Source organism: Myripristis murdjan, chromosome 23 (assembly GCF_902150065.1).
Source record: "Myripristis murdjan chromosome 23, fMyrMur1.1, whole genome shotgun sequence".
Classification (NCBI taxonomy): Eukaryota; Metazoa; Chordata; class Actinopteri; order Holocentriformes; family Holocentridae; genus Myripristis; species Myripristis murdjan.
Window position 1 is genome coordinate 9,656,726 of NC_044002.1, and position 9,044 is coordinate 9,665,769.

The window sequence follows — 9,044 nt, forward strand, 5'->3', positions numbered from 1 at the left end:
AGCCAATTCGAGAGGCTGTTACACAGAGCACTCACTTCTTTCACCACAGGTGCTTCTCATCACTTAAGAGGCAGTGCTAGTTTATTTCCATAAGTAAACATGGCCAGTGGAAACACCATACACAAGGATATCAAACTCAACAAAAGAAAGGTGTCAAGGATTGGCCTGTGAGGCAACACTGAAGAAAATCTGATATGTTCCGATATGTTCTGTCAAAGGATTTCTGAAAGAGATATTTCATCAGCCTGAAAATCTGCTGGTCACACTTGGAAACAGCATCGCTGGGCCATCTGTTCCTGTAAGTCAAACTGAAGAAAACACACCACTCATCTGGTAAAAGGCTTGGTAGAGGTGCCGGAGCTGGAGAATAATAAAGTATGAAGAAACTGTGTGAAAAAACTTTTACTGCTGTGAGCTTTTGGTCAGAGGCCTCAAGGCACTGGCGGGCTGCAAGTGAACAAAGCAATATGAACAGTATGGAACAAGTCACTTTGTTGCTCCAATACAAAATACATGTCATTGCAATATGTGACTGTGGGAATTGCAATCCCACAGGTATACCTCAAAGATTATAGTGTATACAGAGACATTTTGTACAACAAGAACCACATAGTGTACAAAATATGCAACATTAACATGATGAATGAGTATACTGTCATTAACAGTAGACAGAACAAATTTCTATTCATTTGATTGTCTTGTTCCAGGTTGTGACACTGAGCAGAAGTGCCAGTCAAATAGAAATGTTGGAAATTATGGAAACGAGTCTTTCAAGTACTACTGTCATGTGCTATCTTTTTGATACAGAATTTCTTGCTTTGTGTTGTTAAGTTTTTATCATATGTAGGGGTATGTAGTATTGTATTTGCAAACCTTGATTACCAAAGAATACAAAACAAAGGCCTGTTTCAGTCAGGGCAGCAGAGTTTACTTAGGGGGCTAAACAATATTTTGGCTATAATATAATGTAAAGTGGTGACACAAGATACTGAATGTTCTTTCTCTTTTTTCTCTGTCTATATCTGTCTAACTATCTGTCTATATCTATATCTGTATATTTAATTCATTATTTAATTAATCATCATTATGATATCATTTATCATTATTTAATCACAACGTGACTATTGTATATTCTATATAGCATGTGTTCCTGTTGTTCACCTGTTTCTTTATGCACTCTCTGTAATATTTGAGGTACCTTTGGGAATGCAGTTCCCACAGTCACATGCTACAATGTGGTTTGCATTGGGCCAATTAAGTGACTTGCTCCACACTGTTTGTATTGCGTTGTTCACATTTTCACACAGTATGTGTTTACTTCTTTACAGTCTATCTCTGCCTGTAAGCAATGAAGTCTCACTGGTGGACAGACCAGTGAGACGTCCACTGGTACTCCCAGGATGCCACCGGTTGACAAATCATGGATGTGTTTCACTTATCTACAGAGGGCCTTTCAGTAGAAATTTTGCCTATGCAATACCTCACTTTATCTTCTGTTAAGTACCAATAACTATGCATAATGACATTTTGTCGGCGCATGACAAAATGTTGTCAGGACTGACTGGGGTGTAAGGTATCCTATCCCGAAACTTTCCACAAACCCAGATTTCATGTCCCTTGCATATGGCTGGTGGATGTTGTGCAACTGTCTGTCTCCCCAGTAAACTCTAGCTGAACTCCTAATTGGAGCCAAATTCTGTAGACAGTGGACCAATGCCATAAGATTTCCCAGAGATTTAATTAATGTCAATTGTTTTTCAAAATATAATCAGTTTTCAGCTATGTTGGAACGGGATGGACTGTGGACAAGGTAATATCAAGGAATGGCATGACACGGTTGGGATCCTCTGCTTATGATGGAGGACAATGAGGAACAAATATTTGAAAGGCTGCATGTGGGTGATTTAGTTTTGGGTCAGAGAACAAGGAAGAGGGGACAAATTAGTGGAGGATGCAAACAAATGTGTTGTGAAGGGATCAGAGGCATGGAGGGAGGATCAGAGTAAAGGAGTTAGAGGCAGACGGGGGATGAAGGGACGTCAGAATTGGGAGGGAGAGGGTTTTTATTGGAATAACTCCCCTGGTCATTTCCAGTAAGCTGACATGGCACAGGGCCCACTTGAGGCTCTTTATTTTTTGGTTCCATTGAAGATGAAAACACAAACAGTAACACGTCTCTTCCCCTTCTGCAGCCTGTTAAAAAAAGTTTTTTTCAATCTACAGTTCAAAGTACATACCAAAACTATTGTTCATGCTTTGATGGTCAACATTTTTTCACTTTAAGGTGTCACTACAATGATTTTATTATTCTCTGTGGAATTATCATTTACTGTTTGTGTGACTAGTGGCTTTACTATAAATGAATTAAAACACTGTATTACAGTATATTTTTTATGAGGCGCTAAAACGAGTATGAAAACAGCATTGCACAATTCCCAAATGATTTAAACCATTCCATATTACAGCCAATTTGATGTCAAGTTCCCTTATACTGAAATGAAAGACATTGCAGTGTTTTCCTAGAAATTGTGCAAACTCAGATATAAACTTTTGCGGTTTGTGTAATTTCAAGACCCAAGTTGTATAACTTGCTTATTATCAGCAAAACTTCAGTCCATGAAAAAACATGGTCTTGTTTTATCATATTCCCAAAGTGGTTTTACCTGCCAAATTTTAATTTGGTACAATACTTCCCTACACATATTGAAAGCTAACTTTTGTCTTGTATGAAACCTAACAATTATGAATTGTTTCTCTTGGTTTTTACAGCAGCAGAAGAAGAACAAATTTTTACACCCTGGAGTTTATATCTTGATTTTGTATGATGGATGAATGATACAGAGGGCACTGTTGCAGCTGTGGTGGGATGCTGAGGTCGTCCACATTGAATGTCCAGAAGGGAATTTATGTTTTACCTGAACTCACTTCATCAGTGTCTCATCAGTGCATATATTCCTCAGAATTATCTCTAATCTTTATTTGATTATGATGTTTTCATTGCTATGCTATAGTCTAGAGGCCTTCCTAGTGTTTTCCTGATAACATTTGGATTACTTTTTTGCTTTTTCTTACAATTATTTTTGGGCATTTCTGCTTTATAAGACAGACACAGTGAGAGGGGATGATATGCAGCAAGGCAAAGTTAGCCTCAGCAGTATGTGGTATGCGCTCTACACAGTGAGCCACCGAGGCGCCCCACCATTTGGACCACATTTAATGTATTTCATTTGATTTTAGATGCAGCTTATGCAAAACATGGGAACCACTGGTGGTACTTGTGTGATATTCTCAGTAATTACCACTTTAAAATACATAAAGTCATGAAGTACAGCCAAATCAAAGGTCTTGCACAAATGTCTTGCACAACAATGCTGATATTCCAGAGCCTCCAGAGTCTCCAACATTGCTTTATGAGTACACTTCTGGCAAAGTAATTAATCTCCATCTGGATGACATTGAAATAAAAAGACACCAAACACTGAGAACCAGAGCTTAAACCAGAAACTTCTCCAAAAAGCCAAGAAATGCAAAGTTACTCATGGGGTTAAAGTAAATAGTAGATTTTGTTACGCCACATAACGCACTGTTAAACAGCTTTTACTGTAACTTTGGTCTGATGACGTCATAGACTTTGGGGAGGCGTGGACTGCCAGTACAAAATTCCAAGATTTTATATGCCATAATTTGACATAATCCATGTGCCACACAGCCCATCTGTTTCCAGCTGGAACTAATAGGAACCTTACTGGAATTGCTATCCTTCTGGGCTTCATTCAGTACTTCTTAAAATTTGTCTCTTGAACTAATATCAGATGTTTGGCTCATGTTTTGTGCACAGCACAGGCAACATTAATAGTGCTGATGGTGTAGTCTTGGTTGCGGTTCTCAATGCATCCTCAGGGGGGCTCTACTCACCCAAAGATTTACAGTAACTGGGAGGGTAGCTTGCCAGTTTGTATCGAGCTCGTCTCAGTTCTATAAATCATCACTCCCTCCTCATGCACTTCCCCTTTGCATAAGGAGAATCTCCACTGAAATGTGATCTATCAGACTTCAGCCATTTGTGGCCTTGAATTATCCCAATACTGCGTCCTTGCACCGTGTGGTGTTAGTTATGAGGATCATTCCTGTCCCAGCTCATTGACCTTTATCCCTTATCTAACTGCCTCTACCTGTTTTATCTAGTGTGCTCATTTCTTTGATTGTTGCTGATTGTTGTTGTTTGGTTTCTGCATCTTTCATATAAGTTACCTTCCTGAGCTAAACTACTCTGTTGGCTGAGGTTCTCCTCCCCACAGCTAAAGTGGGGTACAGAACACAGATATTTCCAGCTTCACCTTCACACCGTAGCCTTTAGACTGTCTCTATATCCCAGTACATCTGCCACTGAAAGTCCTCTTGAGGAGACGGGTTTGCCAGGTTTCCATCTCAAGGTTGTGAATTGAATTTAAAAAAAGGTTCAGCCTGTACAAAAACATATATCTAATGTAAAAATACTATGCTTTACAGACATCAAAAAACACCCAACAGGATTATTTCTTTTCAAATATTTTATTTAGTCTCAGAGGTCAAGAAGTCACAGACACTGAACATATATAATACCAGACAACATCACCCTGTGCTGTCTTTGCCTGTGGTTACCAGTTTCATTTACTCCATTACCAGTGGGAGTGCAGCAGAAGTGCATCCACCAACCCACGTCCCCATCTGATGACATGGATGAGGCACTGTCCTATATCCCAGGGCTACATGTGACACACAAATTGTGGGCCACAGTCATGATTTCACTGGGAATCTCTAGCTTCAATCTGAAGGTCAGTCAGAGATTTGTTAGGTCAATTAATGGATGCAGGCGCCCAGTCTACCAGAAAGCATTTCACTCATATTAGTCACTATAGTACTGTAGTAGCCACCCACAGGACAGGAAGAGTGGGTGCTTTAGTCTGGGATTAGTTAGTGCTTTTGCTTGGGCTGTAAAATCTGTTTGTATGTTTTTTTTTTTTCCTTTTTTTTTTTTTCAAACTGAGATAAATAATTAGTGAATCGTCCCAGCTGGGCTATCTGAATTGGAACAAGCTCTGTTGTTCCTAAAGTTAAAAAGTTCATTCCTCTTTAGAGCCAGTAATCATCCTATCTTCTTTAACACATTTTTTGTTCAGCATGTGTTTTTTTCCTCACCAGTATAACATGGGTCAGACGTCACTAAGAGTTGATTTCTACTTTACTTTACACAACAAATAAGTAGGGGAGGTCTTGCTTTCCCTAGTAGAGCACCTTACATCTGAACTGATGACTGACCAAACAGAGAACAGAAACAGACAGCGCATTAAGCGATAAATATTGGAATAGATAAGTAGAAATGTGAAAATGGGGAGATGAAATGAATTTAATATGAAGATGGCTAGGAAGGGACACTGGACACATCTGCATGAACGCACTTAACATGTGTTCCTATTAATATGTTAATTCAGAACTGTACATAAAGTCTCACATGCACGTAGAGCGCACACACGCCTATATATGCACACACAAATGCACACACACACACACACACGCACTCCCTGGGTGGTGAAGTCACATGGTGAGCAGAAGAAAATCCACACTTAGCTGGTGTCCTAGTCAGTGCACAAGAAGCAAGAATTGCCTCAGGCGTAGACATGTAATAACCAGATTGTGTATGCCCATGGATTTGGATAAATACCAAGCTTACGTAACTCTGCGTACATCAGAGGTTCAGTGCCATAGGTTGTTTTTTCCTCAATTGATGTGCTCAGTATGTGCATCCAATTCAAACTGTTGTTTCACCTCACAAAACAACTGACATCCCCAGATTACAGAATATAATGCATTATTGGCAATCAAATATGAGGGCTATACAAAATTGAACAATTTGGGTAGAATTATCACCTTATTGTCCAAATTTCAGCAAGGTAGGTAGTGTGAAAAGCATCAGGCAGTGACCACACCCTCAAAAAGTCCACCTTGAGCTATCTTGATATATGCATTATTCCAAAATTCACACAAGATTTATGTTATCTGAACCATACTTGTGCTGCTGATATATGAATACAAATGTTGGATAGGTAATTTTGTTTGAAGTGTCTTGGTCAAGCAGAAAGTGAGATAGAAACAAAGATCAAAATTAGGAGTAAAACATGGTGTTTTGAGATGAAAGGATTAAGGAAACTGTATTGAATAATTAAAGTAGGAAAGGTCTTATTCACTGAATCTACAAAATATTAGGCATGTATTCCTGATGTTGAGTTGCATTTCTTTTAAGCAATCCACACTTCAGCTGTCCCCAAGCTTAAAAATCCCTTACTCTAAGAGAAAATGGCTTTACCTGGTTTCACCTTATCGGTGTACTTCATGAGAGGAGTAACTGTCCTTAATATCTTGCACATTACAGTATATGGTGTAGTTCCAGCCTACAGACACTCCCTTTGTTGCATACAGTGGATTGTGAAAAAATTGTAAGTACACTCATGCTAAAATAGGTAAGAGTCTATGTTAAAATGTTGTCCATAGTGTGAATTTCGACTTTAGACTCAGTGTAATTCCAGGAAGTGTAGTGGTTTTCCTTGACACTCTATTTGATTTGGAGTCAAGGCAAGAAAGGCTAGAATCTATTTCTTACTGTAAGAAGACTCTTTGCAATAGGATTTCTCTCAGGTTGCATGCTCTGATTTAGACATCTGTTCCACCACATCCTGTATGCCTCCCAACTGCATCCTATTTAGCACTCTCTTTTTTTAAATTCACAACTGATCAAAGGCCACACCTAACTTTTATGAAATTCTTTTGAGACACTCAGATTACGAATGATCATGAAGCACTTCTTAGTAGTGTGTGCATGCCACAAATGAGTTGTGGCCTCACTCTCAAACACCCACAGGACTAAGAGATACTCACTGTTCCATTAGGGAGCAAGGAGGTGTCTTATTCAGATGCCAGGATCCAACGCAGATACTTTTTGGGGTAAGGGCTTCCTGGCTACTGCCTTAGGAACAGCAAGCCCAGACCGCAAAAAGACCCACAAAGGACAAAACTGTGACATCATGGTGCTCACCTTGTTTCAGCTCCTGCACCTACAGAAAAAAATAAGACCCATAAGCACATGTGATGCACGCAGGGACTTTCTAAAGCAGTCCATATTCACTGTGTAACTGAAGTCCTAGATAGATAGATAGATAGATAGATAGATAGATAGATACTTTATTCATCCCGAAGGAAATTCACAATTCCTGCTGGTTGTTCTGGTGCTCTAGGCGCCATACCATGCCACACCCTTATCTAAATAAAATAAATGTCTGCAAAGTCACCAACTGGAAGTGTATTTCCAGTCTTCATCATAATGTGTTTAGAAGACTGCATATAACAATGTGGTGCTTGGTTTCGCTCACGTTTTTTTCATCCTATCGCTTCACCTCAGGGTGTGTCTTTGTAAAGCCAGTTTCACAATGTTTAGAATACACTTCAACAAAAAGTGCTTTTATGCATGTTTAATTTGAAAGCATTTTGTCGTTTGTTATTGCCTTTATACCCTAATTTAGCAGTACATACTGTATGTAAATGCCATGTTTCACTATGCCAGCTATATTTTGGATGAATTGGCTCTCTGGTGTCTGCTTTTCATAGGGCTCATATTACCATTCTAACTTTATTCCTTCGTTACAGTGCTGAAAAGAACTGTGTCTAGATTGTGGGCTATTTGTTACAAAGCAGATCCTATCTTTTCTTCCCAATGAGAAAAACTCTTTAATAAATTCCTGCTTTTGCACTGTCATGTATTAACACGATGTTGTGTGATCTAGTAAATATGACACTGTAAGAAATGTTTTAGAGAGGAGATTACTGTGGGACTGTTAGAGTCGCTAAGCTCAGTTCACATCTCATTCTACACAGGAAGTATTGTTATCAGCTCAGATTTCACCATGAAATGGTTTCCAGAAACTTGTCAGAATATTAGATCCTGCCATGTGTACAAAAACACTCTCCTTGATCATTTACAGAAAGGGAGCAGTCATTTTGGCCCCTAAATCTGACCTCCAACCCCCTTATATTTCAGAAATAAAAATAAGAATAAAAACACTTAATATTTGCTGCAATGCAATTGCAGTGACACCTTGGTTGTGTGAGCAAGGGTAGAAATTGGAGGAATGTTCTGGAGAATATACAAAATGGCTTTGAAACATCACATTTACAGTCTTATAATACTTGCATTATGGATCAGCAGCAATAATCCTTACAACCAAGATAATCAGAGGTGTGCTGGCAACGTTACATTTTTTTCTGCCAAAAATCTTTTCAGGAGCTTGTTCATATCACGCATGCAGAAAAATAAACCTGGAACGTATATTTGCATCGGAATTTGTGTTCCACAGAAGGCCGATTTAAAGCTTTTTGCACAAACTTGCTCCGTGTAAAAAGAAACCTGCAAAATACGTAATACAGGATTAAATATAAGGTACAGTGTGAGTGTAAACTCACTGAATGTGCATACGATGAAATTTCACGCTCCAATAAAGAAGTTCACAAAAAGGGGTCTTTTCATGTTGTATGTTGAGGTGGCGCGCACGCCACACCACCACATCTGGATGATGGGGCCTATGCATGTACGGGTGTTACGTCAAGCCCAGGGTGGATAGGGACCCGTAGACTGGGCCATCTGTACACGTAGGCATCTGCCACGCTTACCTCACCACATGCGTCATATGTGGGGGAAAAAAGTGTCACATCCCCTATCGCTCCTTTTCTAAATGCGTCCTGCCTTTGGCCTTAACATTGTCCCATATTGAGCTTATGTTGGATTGGCTTGTGCGCTGACGTAAGAGTGTATTTAGATTAATTATTTACCCTAATGAATAACATTGCAGTGCTCACAGCCTGGAATCGGCTTCAATTATCTCAATTTGACACGGTCGGTTCTGTAGGCCCGTAACCGTGTGAGGCTCTTCAAATAACTCCTACGGAAGTTGCCTTAGTAGGTCCACCTTCACACCAAAGCAAGATCAGTCCAGTGTTCATCAAACTATGGCATGGCC